The sequence below is a fragment of the Coregonus clupeaformis genome, chromosome 28, assembly GCF_020615455.1.
Source record: "Coregonus clupeaformis isolate EN_2021a chromosome 28, ASM2061545v1, whole genome shotgun sequence".
In the NCBI taxonomy this organism is placed as follows: Eukaryota; Metazoa; Chordata; class Actinopteri; order Salmoniformes; family Salmonidae; genus Coregonus; species Coregonus clupeaformis.
In genome coordinates, this window is record NC_059219.1 from 5873248 (window position 1) to 5893345 (window position 20098).

At 39.8% G+C, this 20098-nt stretch overlaps 1 pseudogene; it reads right to left on the reverse strand.

The window, feature by feature from the left end:
- Positions 1-976: 976 nt before the first annotated feature.
- Positions 977-16490, reverse strand: LOC121543760 (annotated as a pseudogene).
- Positions 16491-20098: the final 3608 nt, after the last annotated feature.

A 20098-nucleotide genomic window follows, 5' to 3' on the forward strand; every position in this document is an offset into this window, starting at 1 on the left:
TTGTTTAAGTAAACCTTGACGTTGTTAATTCCTGCGACTGCGTCCTGCCTCTTCGTATACTCAGTACTCATCTTCATTAAATCACTGGCAACCTGTACATGTTTCTACAGGAAAACCATCTGATTTCATTTTCTGCTGATTAATCAGATACATATCAGTAAGGAGCTACAAAGTGAGAAAATAAAATAAAAGTTTGTATACACATAACAAAGTGAAATACCCTGAGGCACTTGTTACTACCTATCCATAATATTTGATAGTGCAATTAACATATTAATACAAATATATAACGTAGGACCTAATTGATCAACAAAAAATATATAAAAAGATAAGTTAAAAGGTCAATATAAATCAAAAATGCTATATTAACAACTTTTGTATATATACATTGAGTTATCTATTTTCTTTTAGTTGGGGAAGAATGTGAATTTATCTCAATAACCACCAATTGGGCACACACTGGTTCAATCAACATTGTTTCCACGTCATTTCAATGAAATTATGTTGAACCAATGTGGAATAGACGTTGAATTGACGTCTGTGCCCAGTTTGTAGCTTCCCTTACAAAACATTTAATTGCTGTATAAAGCTAAGATAACAAGCTGAACTATTGTATATTAAATGTATTCTGATGCACTCATACATACTCATCTTTTCATTTGATATGGTAAATACAACCTCCAATAATGCATGTGACCCGTATGTGACCCTCCTCCTTCATCGGCGTAAACTCACAAAGGACAGTGTGCATATTTAGAAAATACTCTGTAATATTCTAAACATTCAAATTCATTAACCTTCAAACGGTTCAGTTAATATATCTCATATACCAAAACAGTCCTGTCAGCGTCTATGTCAAACATCCAAAACATAAAGGGTCAGTTTCCCAGACCCAGATAAATTTTATTCTTTGACTAAAAAGCATGCTCAATGGAGAATCTCATCCCAAAGAGCAAGACATACTTTTTTCCCCCAATTAAGAGCTACTGTTTACAGCCTCTTCCATGTATACCAATCCCCAGTGGGTTCAGATGGAGGTGATGCTGGCACCGTTGAATTGGCCGTTGAGCAGCCTCAGCTCACTGCCCATGTGTGCTGTGTAGAAGTTGAAGGAGACGTGGTACGGCTGGCCGGCCGACAGAGAGCGCCCCCTATTGTTGGTGAACACCAGGTAGCAGATGTAGTCTCCAGGGTTGTACTTCCCAGACACCTCGACGATGGCCTCATCCTTAAACAGCTCCATCTCCTGCTTTTCACTCACTTCGCCACCAAACACAGGGAGACCAGGTGTTGCTGTATCTCAGCTGGAACCTAAGAAACAGAGCAGACTTTTCACTATAAATATAGAAAGAAAAAAATAAAGAAAGAGGTGTGTCTGTTGGGTAGTGTAGTTGGACTGAGTCAGCGGTGGGTGTTGGGTAGTGTAGTTGGACTGAGTCAGTGGTGTCTGTTGGGTAGTGTAGTTGGACTGAGTCAGTGGTGTCTGTTGGGTAGTGTAGTTGGACTGAGTAAGTGGTGTCTGATGGGTAGTGTAGTTGGATTGAGTCAGTGGTGTCTGTTGGGTAGTGTAGTTGGACTGAGTCGGTGGTGTCTGTTGGGTAGTGTAGTTGGACTGAGTCAGTGGTGTCTGTTGGGTAGTGTAGTTGGATTGAGTCAGTGGTGTCTGTTGGGTAGTGTAGTTGGATTGAGTCAGTGGTGTCTGTTGGGTAGTGTAGTTGGATTGAGTCGGTGGTGTCTGTTGGGTAGTGTAGTTGGACTGAGTCAGTGGTATCTGTTCATGGGTCAGGGTCTGCTCACCCGTTGATGTAGGCATTGTTGTTGTAGTAGTAGTAGTAGTAGTAGTAGTAGTAGTAGTAGTAGTAGTAGTTGTTGTTTTCCCACACTCTGACCGCTGTGATGCGTCCCTCACCGGAGGAGGCAAATGGGGTGCCAGTGCCCAGACCCACCGCAGAGGAATACGAGTACGGGTCTTTGATGGCTAAAATAACATGGGCAATATGTTTTCTATATTTACTATATTAATATTACATATTTATATTTACATCATTTTAATTTTACCAACACATTTCTCAAAGATCTTTACATGATGAATAAAGTGCAGATTAATTTACTAAAGTACATTCTGCAATGCATCAGAGGTTGTCTCAAAGAAGAACTCCTAAGTCTAACTGAAAAGACAAGTTGGTGAAAGCACAAAAGCTATTATTTAATGATTGAATTATTATTCTAATTATTTATTTTTTTACTCACGCATTGCCAAGCAGTGGCCAAGAACACTGACAAACAGTGGAGGCTGATGAGGGGAGGACAGCTCACAATAATGGCTGGAATGGAGCAACTGGAATGGCATCTAACACATGGAAATCATGTGTTTGTTGTATTTGATACCATTCCACTAATTTGGCTCCAGACATTACCACGAGCCCATCCTCCCCAATTAAAGTGGCACCAACCTCCTGTGGTGACAAACAGGATTGAGAATATTCTGCCAAAGATAGGAATCATTACATATGACCTTTCATTTCACTCAGTTTCACTTTCACCCATTTCACTTCAAATGGTTAAACTTGAAATAAGTTTGTTAATAATGTTTTTCATACAAGTTAGGCATTTTACCTGTCAAGAAAATACACTTTTTTGAATTGTGAAATGTGACTTAACAAACAAACCATTCTTGAACGTGAAATGTTATAAAACATCTTTAAAAAGTTGAACCTACTCTTGTTTACTACAATCTATCTTGCAGTGCTAAGCTACTGTCAAATAAAAATGATGTCAGATCAATTAAATTTACATTTTTAGGCAATAGGGCCAAAGTGTTTGTGCCCATGTACCAAGACATGATGAGTATTAACGTCATAATATTTCCCACACCAGTATCATGAGTTAAAGTGAAAGTTTTCTATTTAGTTAGTTGTGTACACACCCACAGTGATATCTTGAGATCTGTGTGAAAACCTGTGAGAGCTTCTTATCTCTCTGTCTCTGCCAGGTCCTTCTAGTCTACTGCTTCCTCTTAGAACTGCATTTATACATGCTGAACATTCCATCAGCTATAAACGGAAGGAGCATGCCAAAGAACACCTTTAGTAACTCACTATAAAATGCATCATGCAACAATTACAAAGATTTTACTGAGTTACAGCTCATATAAAGAAATCAGTCAATTGAAATAAATAAATTAGGCCCTAATCTATGGATTTCACATGACTGGGAATACAGATATGCATCTGTTGGTCACGGATACCTTTAAAAGAGAGTAGGGGTGTGGATCAGAAAACCAGTCAGTATCTGATGTGACAGAGTTTATCAGGCTGTTGATTGTGGGCTGTGGAATGTTGTCCCACTCCTTTGCAATGGCTGTGCGGAGTTGCTGAATTTTGGCGGGGAACTGGAACACGCTGTGGTACACGTTGATCCGGAGCATCCCAAACATAATCAGTGGGTGACATGTCTGGTGAGTATGCAGGCCATGGAAGAACTGGGGCATTTCCAGCTTCCAGGAATTGTGTACAGATCCTTGCGACATGGGGCAGTGCATTATCATGCTGAAACATGAGGTGAAGGCGGCGGATGAACGGCATGACAATGGGCCTCAGGATCTCATCACGGTCTCTCTGCACATTCAAATTGCCATTGATAAAATGCAATTGTGTTCGTTGTCCATAGCTTATGCCTGCCCATACCATAACCCCACCGCCACCATGTGCACTCTGTTCACAACGTTAAATCAGCAAAGTGGTCTGTGGTTGTGAGACCGGTTGGACGTACTGCCAAATTATCTAGAGAAATGAACATTAAATTATCTGGCAACAGCTCTGGTGGACATTCCTGCATTTAGCATGCCAATTGCACGCTCCCTCAAAACTTCAGACATCAGTGACATTGTGTTGTGTGACAAAACTGCACATTTTAGAGTGGCCTTTTATTGTCCCCAGCGCAAGGTGCACCTGTATAATGATCATGCTGTTTAATCAGCTTCTTGATATGCCATACCTGTTGCATGGATTGATTATCTTGGCAAAGGAGAAATGCTCACTAACAGGGATGGAAACAAATTTGTGCACAACATTTTAGAGAAATACACTTTTTGTGCATATGGAACATTTCTGGGATCTTTTATTTCAGCTCATGAAACATGGGACCAACACTTTACATGTTGTGTTTATATTTTTTGTTTAGTGTACAGTAGTTAGTTCACATAAAGATGTATGTAATTCATCTCTATTGAACAAACCAACAAAATCTGGACATTCTGGAGTCCTATTTTGACAGTAAAATATAAGAACTAGTCTATTTTCAACCCAAAATTCATGATTAGGTTGCACATCAAAATATCTGGAATCATGCATTCCTGCTTGGACATGTTAGATGAACAACTTATTTCTTGAAACCTCAGTAGCGTATTATTTATACTTCTTAATAAAGCACTAAGAATGACTTCATAAGATGATTACACGGGGCTTGTGTCCCCAACTGTAAAATGTTGTACCACAAGTGACACCAGAGGAGAATGTTAGTCTGGAGCTCTGCAATAGTAACACTTAGGGTAGATGTTCATTCAGGGGAACACGTGATTTACAATATAGCCGAAGTCGTTAGCTTGGCTTTTATAATGTATAAGGCTTAAGCAGACAGACAGACAGACAGACAGAGAACAAGAAGAAGCACTGAGTGACAGCAGAGAAGATGCTGAGACAGACAGACAGACAGCACAACAGGGAGGCTAACCAAATGGCTAGAGCAGAGGCCCAGTTATAGTGGTGAGTTGTATCTCCAGTGGGGTTTTCATATTGTATTTGTTTTAATCATCAGATGGTTAAGAAAGAGGAGGAGGACCATGTCTTGTAAGTCACTGGCACAGAAATGGTTAAGAAACACTATATTGTACTGCCAGTGTTACATGTCAGCACCAGTGCCTGTGTGTAAGTACGGTGTGTAGGGTCAGGGTGTATGTGTGGGGAGGGGGTGTGTGTGTATGGAGTTGGCGGCACTCACAGTGATGTGGCCTATTGTAGATAAAATGCCAGGGCCAAATTCTTGTCCCAGTCCGCCCCTGTTGTTTTCTAATTGGTCAAGGCTACTTTGGGAGGAAGTGTCAAGGAAATATTACAAGGAAATACAATGCCTTCAGAAAGTATTCACACCCCTTGACTTTCCCCCATTTTGGTGTGTTACAGCCTAAATTTAAAATGGATTACGTTGAGATTTTTGTCACTGGCCTACACACAATACCTCATAATATCAAAGTGGAATGATGTTTTTAGAAATGTTTACAAATGAATTAAAAATGAAAAGCTGAAATGTCTTGAGTCAATAAGTTATGGCAAGCCTAAATAAGTTTGCTTAACAAGTAATATAGTACGTTGCATGGACTGACTCTGTGTGCAATAATAGAGTTTAACATGATTTTTGAATGACTACCTCATCTCTGTACCCCACACACAGTGGCGGCTCCTGAAAAAATTCTCAGGGGGGCAATTTTTCTGATGATTTAGGTGACCTACACACATTTTAAAAAAGATATGTCCAGCAACAACATGAAGACAGGGGCAGCATATAAGTCAATACCAGAAGCATTTATTGACTGATCTCAAAAGTGTTGGCTTACCAGGGTTGGTGGAGCCCTCAGTTTCATCTTTGCCTCGCAAAGCTAACTCAAACACTCCGCAAAACTTCACACACTGGATTAGCCGGCTGAGGATGTGGCGGTTCTTGCTAATGTCGTAGTAAATATATTTGTTATAGTGAATATGGAATATGATATGTTGAGTAAAATGTTGTGCTAAGATCTATTTAGGTCAGGAGCTGGTTATAAGTTCTGTTCCTATCCAATAACAATGGACAAAAGGGTCCTATCTTGTCAGCCTTGTCAGTTTCAGTTCTCCAGTAAACTTGTGATTATCAACACTAACCTCATCGTTGTGGCGGCGGACAGCTAGCCTGTATCCCTCATCCAGTTGAGTGGGAATGTTCACTCTCCCCAAAGCAGACAATCTCAAACAGCTATCCATGTGGGTCTTTGACAGCTCATGTTTCTTAATCTTTCCTGAAAGATGGTGCATGTCCGTTACACACCAGTCGCTGTCCAAGCGGTGCTGTCTGCCGTGCCGCCTTCAGGGTGAAAGAGTAAGCAGGGGGTAGCAGAAGACTGCATTAGCTACATCGCAGCCTGCTAGCCAGGTTTTTCGTTCGTACCAATTTTTGGAAAATCCTCGGGTGTAGGACTTACCCCCTTTAGTAGAAACCTGTTGAATTATTAAATTTGGTCTGGGAGGTCCTAATTGTTTCGTTGCCAATTTATCTTCATTTGTTCGCCGACAAAAAGGAACTTCTTTCAAAGACACAATCGAGTTGCACTGAAGCCTAGCCATTTTGATAGAAGTAGTGAATTGATTGATGCTGCTACCCGCTCTTTTCTTAGTTACGTTCATGGTTATATGTTACGTATGACGAAAGCGCGTAAGTGCAAGCCCTCAGAAACCCATAGAGATTGTATTGAAAGCTCTGATATTTGAAAAAATAGATTTTACATGGGAGTCTATGACAGACTTCTGGGCGATTTTCAACCTGACTGAAATCGCCCCAAAAAGGGGGGCCATTTGAAGCACGACTTTAGCCTGATTGGACATTTAGTGGCACTGTGGCAGATCAGACGTCTAGATTACAACACTGATAACTACTGTTGCCGTGATATAATTGATTAGAAAAAAAATCCCTTCCTTTTCCCGTTTGGCAGTGCGTCGCCCATATCACCCTATTGAACACACCGCCCCTGCCCACACATACAATTATCTCTAAGGTCCCTCAGTCGAGCAGTGAATTGCAAGCACAGATTCAACCACAAAGACCAGGGAGGTTTTCCAATGCCTCGCAAAGAAGAGCACCTATTGGTAGATGAGTAAAAAAAAACATCCTGAAAATCGTTTTTCTCACAAAATCGTGTGTAGCGTCCGAACGGTTTGGCCTACAAACTATTTAAATATGTGTAAAAAGATGTACATGTATTTCCCGAGCTTTCTTATATCTCGTAGATATAGGACAGACACTTCAAAACCTTATTCCTTATGATTCATTTTTTGACTGTATTTTTTGCCATTTATGAATGTGTCATTCAAAGCGTTTCTATGGGCTATAGGAGTAAAGGCCAAATTCAATATTTTATATAGACTGGCTAGGCCCCTCCAGGACCTTAATGTGCTTCTTCTTGAGCCACTCCTTTGTTGCCTTGGCCGTGTGATGGTCTTGTAGCCCATTCTAGCCTTGTGTAGGTCTACAATCTTGTCCCTGACATCCTTGGAGAGCTCTTTGGTCTTGGCCATGGTGGAGAGTTTGGAATCTGATTGATTGATTGCTTCTGTTGACAGGTGTCTTTTATACAGGTAACAAGCTGAGATTAGGAGCACTCCCTTTAAGAGTGTGCTCCTAATCTCAGCTCGTTACCTGTATATAAGACACCTGGGAGCCAGAAATCTTTCTGATTGAGAGGGGGGTCAAATACTTATTTCCCTCATTAAAATGCAAATCAATTTATAACATTTTTGTCATGTGTTTTTCTGGATTTTTTGTTGTTGTTGTTATTATGTCTCTCACTGTTCAAATAAACCTACCATTAAAATTATAGACTGATAATTTCTTTGTCAGTGGGCAAACGTACAAAATCAGCAGGGGATGAAATACTTTTTTCCCTCACTGTAATGGCAAGTCTTACAAGACTTGATACATATTAATCAAACAGGGTTTATGAAAAATAGGCACTTACAAACAAATATAAGTAGATGTTTCAGTTTAATACAATACGCTAAAAAACAAGATATAGATTTATCAATAAAGGCTGTTGATTCCGAAAAGGCTTTTGACCGCCTTAAATGGCTTTGTTTATTCAAAACTTTGGAAGCTTTCAACTTTCCAGCTGAGCTAATAAATGTAAAAAAAAATATGATGTACAGTATAATTAAGCAATAAGGCCCGAGGGGGTGTGGTATATGGTCCAGGGAATTCGCATTGCATCGTGCATAAAAACAGCCCTTAGCTGTGGTCTATGGCCAAAATACCACGGCTAAGGGCTGTTTTTATGCACGACGCAACGCGAATTCCCTGGACACAGCCCTTAGCCGTGGTATAGTGGCCATATATCACAAACCCCCAAGGTGCCTTATTGCTATTATGAACTGGCTACCAAAGTAATTAGAGCAGTCAAAATCTATGTTTTGTCATACCCGTGGTATATGGTCTGATATACCACAGCTGTCAGCCAATCAGATTAAATCCGTATAGCAGAAGTTCTGCGTATTAGAGCGTTTGAAATTGAAAGATTTGATTTGATTTGATTTATTCAGATACCCATTAGCCGACGGCAATGGCGACAGCTAGTCTTACTGGGGTCCGATATATAACAAAAAAGACATTACAGACAAAATACTTAACATACATTTAAAAACATTAACACGTAGTGTGTGTGCATCTATCAGTTACACATACATGTCAGTACATATACACAACAAGTAGGTCACATGGGGGAGAGCCGTTGTGCCGTGAGGTGTTGCTATATTTGTTTTTTTTAAACCAGGTTTGCTGTTTACTGCGTTATATAAGATGGAAGGGACTTCCATGCACTGTATAATACTGTATGTTTCCTTGAATTTGTTCTGGACCTGGGGACTGTGAAAAGACCCCTGGTGGATTGTCTGGTAGGGTAAGTGTGTGTGTCGGTGCTGTGTGTAAGTTGACTATGCAAACCATTTGGAATTTCCAACACATTAATGTTTCTTATAAAAACAAGAAGTCAGTCTTTCCTCAACTCTTAGCCAAGAGAGACTGGCATGCATATTATTAATATTAGCCCTCTGATTACAATGAAGAGCAAGATGTGCTGCTCTGTTCTGGACCAGCTGCAGCTTAACTAGGTCTTTCCTTGGAATACTTGACAATATGACTAGACAATAATCAAGATAAGATAAAACTAGAGCCTGCAGGACTTGCTTTGTGGAGTGTGGTGTCAAAAAAGCAGAGCATCTCTTTATTACGGACAGACCTCTCCCCATCTTTACAACCAATGAATCTACATATTTTGACCATGACAGTTTACAATCTAAGGTAACACCAAGTAATTTAGTTTCCTCAACTTGTTCAACAGCCACACCTATCACGTTTTAGAGAAGACCCAGATGCAGACAGTGTCGAAGTAACAACATTTTATTACTAGAACAGAGGGCAGGCAAAACGACAGGTCAAGGGCAGGCAGAGGTCAGTAATCCAGTGTGGTGGGACAAGGTACAGAACGGCAGGCAGGCTCAGGGTCAGGGCAGGCAGAATGGTCAAAACCGTGAAAACTAGAAAACAGGAACTTTAGAAAAGACAGGAGCAAGGGGGAAAACGCTGGTAGGCTTGACAAACAAAACAAACTGGCAACAGACAAACAGAGAACACAGGTATAAATAGACTGGGGATAATGGGGAAGATGGGCGACACCTGGAGGGGGGTGGAGATAATCACAAAGACAGGTGAAACAGATCAGGGTGTGACAATACAATTCATTACCAGATTCAGCTGAGGTCTAGAATTTAGGGAATGATTTGTACCAAATACAATAAGTTTTAGAAATGTTCAAGACCAGTTTATTACTGGCCACCCATTCCAAAACAGACTGCAACTCTTTGTTAAGGGTTTCAGTGACTTCATTAGCTGTGGTTGCTGATGCGTATATGGTTGAATCATCAGCATACATGGACACACATGCTTTGTTTAATGCCAGTGGCAGGTCATTGGTAAAAATAGAAAAGAGTAGAGGGCCTAGAGAGCTGCCCTGTGGTACACACCACTTTACATGTTTGACATAAGAGAAGCTTCCTTTAAAGAAAACCCTCTGAGTTATATTAGATAGATAGCTCTGACTCCACGATATGGCAGAGGTTCAAAAGCCATAACACATAAGTTTCTTCAACAACAGGTTATGGTTAATAATATCAAAGGTTGCACTGAAATCTAACAGTACAGTACCCAAAATATTCTTATCATCAATTTCTTTAAACCAATCATCAGTCATTTGTGTCAGTGCAGTACATGTTGAGTGCCCTTCTCTATAAGCATGCTGGAAGTCTGTTGATAATTTGTTTACAGAGAAGTAGCATTGTATTTGGTCAAATACAATGTTTTCCAAAAGTTTGCTAAGAGCTGGCAGCAAGCTGATAGGTCTGCTTTTAGAGCCAGTAAAGGCCGCTTTACCACTCTTGGGTAGGGGAATGACTGTGGCTTCCCTCCAGGCCTGAGGACAAAGACTTTCCTCTAGGCTCTCTAAAGATATGACAGATAGGATTGGCTAGAGTCAGCTACCATTCTCAGTAGCTTTCCATCTAAGTTGTCAATGCCAGGAGGTTTGTCATTATTTATCGATAACAATACTTTTCCCACCTCTCCCACACTAACTTGACAAAATTCAAACTTGCAATGCTTTTCTTTCATTACATGTTTTTTTTTATACATTAGTACGATGGCTCACTGTTTGTTGTTGGCATTTCCTGCCTAAATTTGCCCACTTTGCCAATAAAGTAATCATTTGTCAATAAAGTCATCAATTGGCCACATCAAATGGTTTTGTGATGAATAAGCCATCTGATTCGATGAAAGAAGGAGTTGAATTTGTGTTTCTGCCCACAATTTCATTTAAAGTACTCCAAAGTTTTTTTTACATCATTCTTTATATCATTGATCTTGACTTCATAATACAGTTTCTTCTTCTTTTTGTTAAGTTTAGTCACATCATTTCTCAATTTTCAGTACAGTGCCTTGCAAAAGTATTCATCCCCCTTGGCGTTTTTTCCATTTTGTTGCATTACAACCTGTAATTTAAATTGATTTTTATTTGGATTTCATGTAATGGACATACACAAAATAGTCCAAATTGGGGAAGTGAAATGAAAAAAAGAACTTGTTTCAAAAAATGCAAAAAAATTAATAACGGAAAGTGGTGCGTGCATATGTATTCACCACCTTTGCTATGAAGACCCTAAATAAGATCTGGTGCAACCAATTACCTTCAGAAGACACATAATTAGTTAAATAATGTACACCTGTGTGCAATCTAAGTGTCACATGATCTGTCACATGATCTCAGTATATATACACCTGTTCTGAAAGGCCCCAGAGTCTGCAACACCACTAAGCAAGGGGCACCACCAAGCAAGCAGCACCATGAAGACCAAGGAGCTCTCCAAACAGGTCAGCGACAAAGTTGAAGTACAAATCAGGGTTGGGTTATAAAAAAATATCAGAAACTTTTAACATCCCACGGAGCACCATTAAATACATTATTAAAAAAATTAAAAGAATATGGCTCCACAACAAACTTGTCAAGAGAGGGCCGCCCACCAAAACTCACGGACCAGGCAAGGAGGGCATTAATCAGAGAGGTAACAAGAGACCAAAGATAACCCTGAAGGAGCTGCAAAGCTCCACAGTATCTGTCCATAGGACCACTTTAAACCGTACACTCCACAGAGCTGGGCTTCACGGAAGAGTGGCCAGAAAAAAAGCCATTGCTTAAAGAAAAAAATAAGCAAACACGTTTGGTGTTCGCCAAAAGGCATGTGGGAGACTCCCCAAACATATGGAAGAAGGTACTCTGGTCAGATGAGACTAAAATTGAGCTTTTTGGCCATCAAGGAAAACGCTATGTCTGACACAAACCCAACACCTCTCATCACCCTGAGAACACCATAGTGAATAGTTATGCACGCTCAAGTTTTCAGTTTTTTGTCTTATTTCTTGTTCGTTTCACCCCCAAAAATATTTTGCATCTTCAAAGTGGTAGGCATGTTGTGTAAATCAAATGATACAAACCCCAAAAAAATCCATTTTAATTCCAGGATAGGAAAAATGCCAAGGGGGATGAATACTTTCGCAAGCCACTGTAGATGATATATCCTTGTATTGCTACTGCTGTATCATCAAATGAATTATCTAAGTGAGTCTCAGAAATGGCTAATATATTATTCTTTTCTGATGTTAGCAAGTTATTGATTTCATGAATCTTATTTCTAAGGCTACATATATTAATATAGCCTATTTTCATTCCTTTCCTGGGTAGTTTATCAGAGATAGACATAATATAGAAAAGATCAAACAAAGCAAGAGAAAAAATACATTAATCAGTTGGTGTGTGTAAGTGTGTGTGTAAGTGTGTGTGCTGCGGGGTTGAAGATAATTTCCTATTGAGCCGACTTATGCAGTTCTTCCCTTGAATGCCAATGCAAGAACATTGCCTTTACATTTCAATCGCGCTGTAAAGCGGAACTTCCACTATACAGATTGAATCGAGCCCTAACTGAAAAAGACAAGTTGAAGTAGAAAAACAAAATGTATTTATTCATTATTATAATTCAGAATTGTATTTTTATTACTCACGCATTGCCAAGCAGCTGGCCAAGAACACTTTGACAAACAGGATTTAGAACATTCTGCAAAATGGAGGCATCAATACTTAAGACCTTTCATTTCACTCCATTTAACTCTCACTCCATTTCACTTCAAATGGTAAAACTTTATTATTTTTACCTGGTGTTTATATTATTTCACAAAAACAACTAAGGCATTTTACCTGTCAGGTCAACCCCTGTTTCCTGTGGGGAATAAAATAAAATAAACATTTGAATTGTAAAATGTGACTTTACAAACTACAAACCGCACTTGAACGTGAAATGTTATAAAACATCTTTAAAAAGTTGAACCTACTCTTGTTTCCTACAATCACTCCTGCAGTGCTAAGCTACTGAAAAATTGATGTCCGATCATTGAATGTAAATTTAGAGGCAGTAGGGCCAAAATGTTTATTTCTTTACAGTCTAAGACGATGGGTGGGGGGTGCTAAGCTGACTTATGGAATTGTTTAAAGATGGTCATACTATGGATCTTTTAGATATTTGATTTAGAATTTTAGGACCCCTTTAGGTATCCCCCCAAAATATTTGTACATTATTTGATAGAATATTGATGTTGGCTGCTAAAGCCCATAGAAATGCATTGAATAACACATTAAAAAATGGCAAAAAGGACAGTCAAAAAATAAATAATAAGAATCAAGGTTTTGAAGTGTCTGTCCTAAATCTAGGAGATATAAAAAATCGTAGGAAATAAATATATACACATATTTAACCCCTTTTCTGGGTAGGCACAAATCTTCCTTCATACTGTACTTTTTTAAAAACCGGAACCGGTTACCTTCAGATGAGTCCCGTGACAGTTGTGGTGTTATAGAGCAAAACAGAGAACACCACCGTGTTCGTGAGAATCTCCCTTTTCCAGAAGCGGGTCCCATTAGTTTGTAGACCAAACGGTTCGGACTCTACCAAACAGAAGTTGGCACATCGATGGTACCGACTTCAGACGAGTCTCATGCCACTTGTGGGGGCCGTAGAGAAAAACGGAGACCACCATCGTGTTCATGAGTCTCATCTTTCAATAGAGTGGTCATAATACTTTTGCGAGAAGACCGATGTTTGGGATGTCTCATGGTCTGACAAACACAACTCTGCCACTTTTCACCGCAGATGCAGAAGTGCTATATCAGCGGAAGTGGTGGATTGAGACGCATCCAATGCAAATAATATCTCTATCTTAAACTGACAGATTTTGATGTTTTATTTATTTATTTTGCTACTTAGATGGATGCACCGGTGCATCAATCGACTCTAGGGGGATATTATACAGCCAATTACCAAGAGATGATGATATTAACATGTTATAATTTCTTACTATCCTGTGCTTTGTGACATACAACTACAATGGTCAAATGTCACTATTTTGACATATTCTAATGCAGGGCTCCCAGACCAGTATCACGCGTTACAATTGCACATTTTCTATTTAGTTAGTTGTGTACTTACCCACAGCTTGAGATCTGTGTGAAAACATGTGAGAGCTTCTCATCTCTCTGTCAGGTCCTTCTAGTGTACTGCTTCCTCTTAGAACTCCTGCATTTCTATATGCTGAACATATCATTAGCTTGTTTTCTAATTGGTCAACGCTACTTTGAGAAGGGGTGTCAAGGAAATACATGTATTTAGAGGATGTTCTTTCCTCTTAATTGTTACAATATAACTATTTGAAATATTAATTTAAAAAGGTTACACTCTAAACAAAAGAACAATTACATAAATATACCAAAATCAGATGAATTTGAAATATATTGTTTAAATATTATTATTTGTTATGACGATTTTCTCTGGTTTCGAGTACTTCAGGATGTAAGAGAATAGTTGAACACTTAGATGGAGAGTTGATTCATAGTTATTTAATATTTACAGTACAGATTCGTATGACAAGCGGTACGGGCATAGCCTATTGTCATCCGAATGACTTACATAGAAAACCTCTCAGTTTATATAATGCTTTCCGAGCTACTTCCATCCAACAGTTGCCAACCATTATTGAGTGTCACTCATCTCCTACAATAGGATCCCCCTACATGGTATCGTGTGGCACCCTAGCCAGGATATTCCATCACGTACTCCTTCTAAGATTAGAACAAGTGGCCCCCAAGCTATCTTGGCACGCAGACCTTCTGGCACCCACCAGTGACATAAATAACACATGGTGTGTCCTTATCCTCTCTCCCACATACAGCTCATGAGTTTAAAGACATGAACAAATACTGTATAAAAAGACGTTATATCATTATTTTTACCTGTATTTGACCAAATTAGATAAAATATTTTTTTTTTATAAAAGAAAAACGTTCAAAACAGACCTGGCCAAAATAGCAGCACATAAAGTTTCATAAAAATACACACTGACAACATAAAAACACAAAACACAACAATATAAAAACATAAATGTCGAGATCGTTACAGGAAGACTCGTGGAACCAAGGCGCAGCGTGATAAGCGTACATCTTTATTGATACACAACACACGAACAAAACAACAAAACGAAACGATACGTGAAGTCCTGAGGTTACACACACCAAACCTTTACGGATCAAGATCCCACAAACTAACTGGTGCCAACAGGCTGCCTAAGTATGGTCCCCAATCAGAGACAACGAGCTACAGCTGCCTCTGATTGGGAACCACCCTGGCCAACATAGATCTAAACGATCTAGAACAAAAGAAAATCCACACCCTGGCTCAACATTTAAGAGTCCCCAGAGCCAGGGCGTGACAATCAATATACACATTGAGCAGACAAGATGCTTTGGAGGGGTGTAGTGCATCTACAGGTAGGGGTCATCCCCCCCCCCACGTCATTGTTCACCATAGTTTTTACCCTAGTTTTAAAGTCATTCAAAGAGACGAGGTCCTGTAATTTAAAGTCCTATTGTAGCTAATTCCAAGTGGAAGGGCCAGACAACTGGACACTGTTTTACCCAGCTCTGTACAGGCATTAGGCACAGAGAGCAAGATACAGTCATGTGATTGTATGCAATAGTTTTCATTTGTCTGCTGGACAATGTAGGTACACAGGAAAAATGTTATTAGAATTTTTATTATTATATTTTAGAATCAGTCAGTCTTGCCATCTTTAGTTGTGACTACATGTGGATCGGGTCATTAATAGGGTAGTTAGTTCATTGGCTCAAATACCTATTTTATTGTAGAAGATGTGTTTCAGTACAGGTATTTCAGTTTCATTCTAGAGGGCTACATGAGATTCTAAATGTTCTGTCTCCATTATTGTCTGAAGTTTGCTGCAGTCTGTTACAACACAAACATAGTCTTATCCAGAGCGACTAACAGTTAGTGCATTCATCTTAAGGTAGCTAGGTGAGACAACCAAATATCACACAACTATAGTAAGTAAAACTGCTCCTCGGTAAAGCAGCTATCAGCTGTTTAATCATAGGGAAACAAGCTGATTTGAGGTTTTAGCCCAACCCATCTACTGTACCAGTGAAGTTTCCTCTAAAAAACAGACATTTCCATTGACGTGGAAGATGGAGAAATGCAGTAGTTCCTGATGCTCTCATGACAACAGAGAAGTATTTGAATACTTAGACTTTGCCATTGGTAATACTTTATTTGAAGGGGTCTTACATATTATTAGGCATTCAATACACCTTTATGAAACCAGCCATCACATAATGTATGAGTATTGCAGCATAATTCATAAAAACCTACATAACATTTATTCAACATCATTGAACCAAAAGGTTAAGAAGTAGTGTTGTTTCCGTGGCCCTGCATGGTTTGGTATGGATCCTGCACCATTCCCCAGTGGGCCTCCATGGAGGTGATGCCGTTGCCATCGAAGCATCCGCTGAGCAGCAGCAGCTCACTGTCACTGTGGGTGGGGTAGAAGTTGAAGGACTTTCAGTGTGGGGTTCCAGCCTGGAGGAAGCGCCCTCTACTGGTAGCAAAGAACACCTGGCGGACGTAGTTGCTGCTATGGAACTTTCCAGACATCTGGAAGATGGCCTCTCCATCAAACAGCTCCATCTCTTCCTCCCCGTTGGCATATTTGCGGCCATAAACACGGTTCCAGGCGTAACCATACATGAACTGGAAACTGAGGAGGACCAGGTGGAGTAGGCGGGGGAGGAGGAGGAAGGAGAAGGAAGGAGGAGGGTGAAGAGGAAGAGGAAGAGGAGGAGGGGGAATTAGTTTATTTCTGAACATCTTAGTAAGACCCATTGTAACATGTATCTACAGTATGGCATGTTTGTGATGAACACTGATATTCATTACCCAGTGATGTAGCAGTTCTAGATCTCTTTCTTTCTGAACATCTTACTACTACCCATTTAAACATGTATCTACAGTATGGCATCTTTGTGATAAACACTGATAATCATTACCCAGTGATGTAGCTGTTCTAGATCTCCCACACCCTGACAGCCATGAAACGCTTCTGTCCCTCAGACCAGTAAGGATTTCCACTCTCCCGGCCTGCAGCAGCCAAGTAAGAGTTGTACTGGCTTTGGGCTGTGAAGATAATTTCTTACTATCATCATTATCAGTGATATATTCCTGTGCTTTGTGACATACAACTGCATTGTCACTATTTTGACATATTCTAATGCAGGGCTCTCCATCCCTGTTCCTTTAGAGGTATCCTCCTGTTTACACCAGGGCTCTCCAGTCCTGTTCCTGGAGAGATACCCTCCTGTAGGTTTTCACTCCAACCCTGTTCCTGGAGAGCTACCCTCCTGTAGGTTTTAACTCCAACCCTGTTTCTGGAGAGCTTTGAGGTATATATTTAAGTTAAAACTGATTCTAAAATGTAATAATTTAAATTCTAAAATGTTCATGTTAACCTACATTGTCCAGCAGACAAATGAGAACTGTCGCGTAATCTCACATGATTGTATCTTGTTGACCCGTACAGGGCTGGGTAAAATAAAAGTATTCCAGTTTTCTGCTCCTTCCACTTGGAACTTGTGTCTCTTTCAATGACTTTAAAATGAGGGTAAAAACTATGGTGACCAATGAAGTGGGTTGGGGGGGGTCAATGTGATGACCCCTACCTGTAGATGCACTACACCCCTCCAAAGCATCTTGTCTGCTCAATGTGTATAATGATGTTTTTATATTGTTGTGTTTTGTGTTTTTATGTTGTCAGTGTGTCTTTTTTATGAAACTTTATGTGCTGCTATTTTGGCCAGGTCTCAATAAGACTAATTTGGTAAAATACAAAATATTAACAATGGGAATTTCGAATTAATCTGATTTTGGTATATTCATGTAATTGGTATTCTGTTTAGTGTATATCTTTTTTAAAATTTAAAATTCCTATCAGTGGCGTGTATTCATGGATGGCAAGGAAAGCCAGGCTTCCCCAAAAAATTCACCAATAAAAAGAGAAAGAAATATATAACATAATGTATCTTTCGTCTCTCTGTGTTTCATAGTTGTGATAGTTTCTCTGATAGTGTATCATCATCAAGCCTAAACCAATTTTCTTTGTAGGGAAGACGGTGCTTTTGAAATACTTTAATTAGTCACTTTTCATTAGTCTCTTTTCATTTGTCTCTGCTGTGCATTGTTCTTGTATGGGTATGGTATTCCTGTTAACACGTTGTGAATCAGTGTACTGCTCTCTTAGTCTGCACTGTGGGCAGAGAAGCCTGATAGCCTAGACTGGAGACACTTCAGAACACTTGCGGTTATTTTCTTCTTGGACAACTTTGAAACCCTGTGTAGAAAATGTTACGCATATTATTTGCCTCTATAGTGGATTGCTGTTCATAGTTTTGTGTGGCAGAGTTTTTAGCATATCCTCATTCCTTTGTGTGTGTGTGTGTGGAGTGTACTGTGTTTTAAATCATTATGTTTAAGGCAAGGTTTCTAAGTGTGTCTCACCACACTTTAATATTTAATAGAGATAAATAATTTATGTCTTATACCCCTCCTAGATTTGGATTAATTTGCAGCATCTATTGGGGGCCTTTGTTGAACTTTGTGTCAATGACAAAAGTACTGTAGCTTTTTTGTGCTGATCAAAATATTCCCCCTAAAAACAATGCCAAGCATTTTTTCTGCTCCATACAGCAGTCCAACAGGCTGGAGACTGCAGTGACTTCATGAACTTAGGCGTCACTTTCTGCCTCTGGGGTGGACTTTCCTATTGTTATGAAATTGAAGTTCAGTGACAGACTGATACAGTTGAAGTCAGAAGGTTACATACACTTAGGTTGGAGTCATTAAAACTCGTTTTTCAACCACTCCACACATTTCTTGTTAACAAACTATAGTTTTGGCAAGTCGGTTAGGATATCTACTTTGTGCATGACACAAGTAATTTTTCCAACAATTGTTTACAGACAAATTATTTCACTTATAATTCACTGTATCACAATTCCAGTGGGTCAGAAGTTGACTGTGCCTTTAAACAGCTTGGAAAATTCCAGAAAATGATGTCATGGCTTCAGAAGCTTCTGATAGGCAAACTGACATCATTTGAGTCAATTGGAGGTGTACCTGTGGATGTATTTCAAGGCCTACCTTCAAACTCAGTGCCTCTTTGCTTGACATCATGGGAAAATCCAAAGAAATCAGCCAAGACCTCAGAAGAAAAATTGTAGACCTCCTCAAGTCTGGTTCATTCTTGGGAACAATTTCCAAACGCCTGAAAGTACCACGTTCATCTGTACAAACAGTAGTACACAAGTATAAACACCATGGGACCACGCAGCCGTCATACCGCTCAGGAAGGAGACGCGTTCTGTCTCCTAGAGATGAACGTACTTTGGTGCGAAAAGTGCAAATCAATCCCAGAACAAGAGCAAAGGACCTTGTGAAGATGCTGGAAGAAACAGGTACAAAAGTATCTATATCCACAGTAAAACGAGTCCTATATCGACATAACCTGAAAGGGCGCTCAGCAAGGAAGAAGACACTGCTCCAAAACCGCCATGAAAAAGCCAGACTACGGTTTGGAACTGCACATGGGGACAAAGATCCTACTTTTTGGAGAAATGTCCTCTGGTCTGATGAAACAGAAATAGAACTGTTTGGCCATAATGACCATCGTTATGTTTGGAGGAAAACGGGTGGCTTGCAAGCCGAAGAACGACATCCCAACCGTGAAGCACGGGGGTGGAAGCATCATGCTGTGGGGGTGCTTTGCTGCAGGAGGGACTGGTGCACTTCACAAAATAGATGGCATCATGAGGAAGGAAAATTATGTGGATATATTGAAGCAACATCTCAAGACATCAGTCAGGAAGTTAAAGCTTGGTCGCAAATGGGTCTTCCAAATGGACAATGACCCCAAGCATACTTCCAAAGTTGTGGCAAAATGGCTTAAGGACAACAAAGTCAAGGTATTGGAGTGGCCATCACAAAGCCCTGACCTCAACCCTATGGAACATTTGTGGGCAGAACTGAAAAAGCGTGTGCGAGCAAGGAGGCCTACAAACCTGTCTCAGTTACACCAGCTCTGTCAGGAGGAATTAACCAATATTCACCCAACTTATTGTGGGAAGCTTGTGGAAGACTACCCGAAATGTTTGACCCAAGTTAAACAATTGAAAGGCAATGCTACCAAATACTAATTGAGTGTATGTAAACTTCTGACCCACTGGGAATGTGATGAAAGAAATAAAAGCTGAAATAAATCATTCTCTCTACTATTATTGTGACATTTCACATTCTTAAAATAAAGT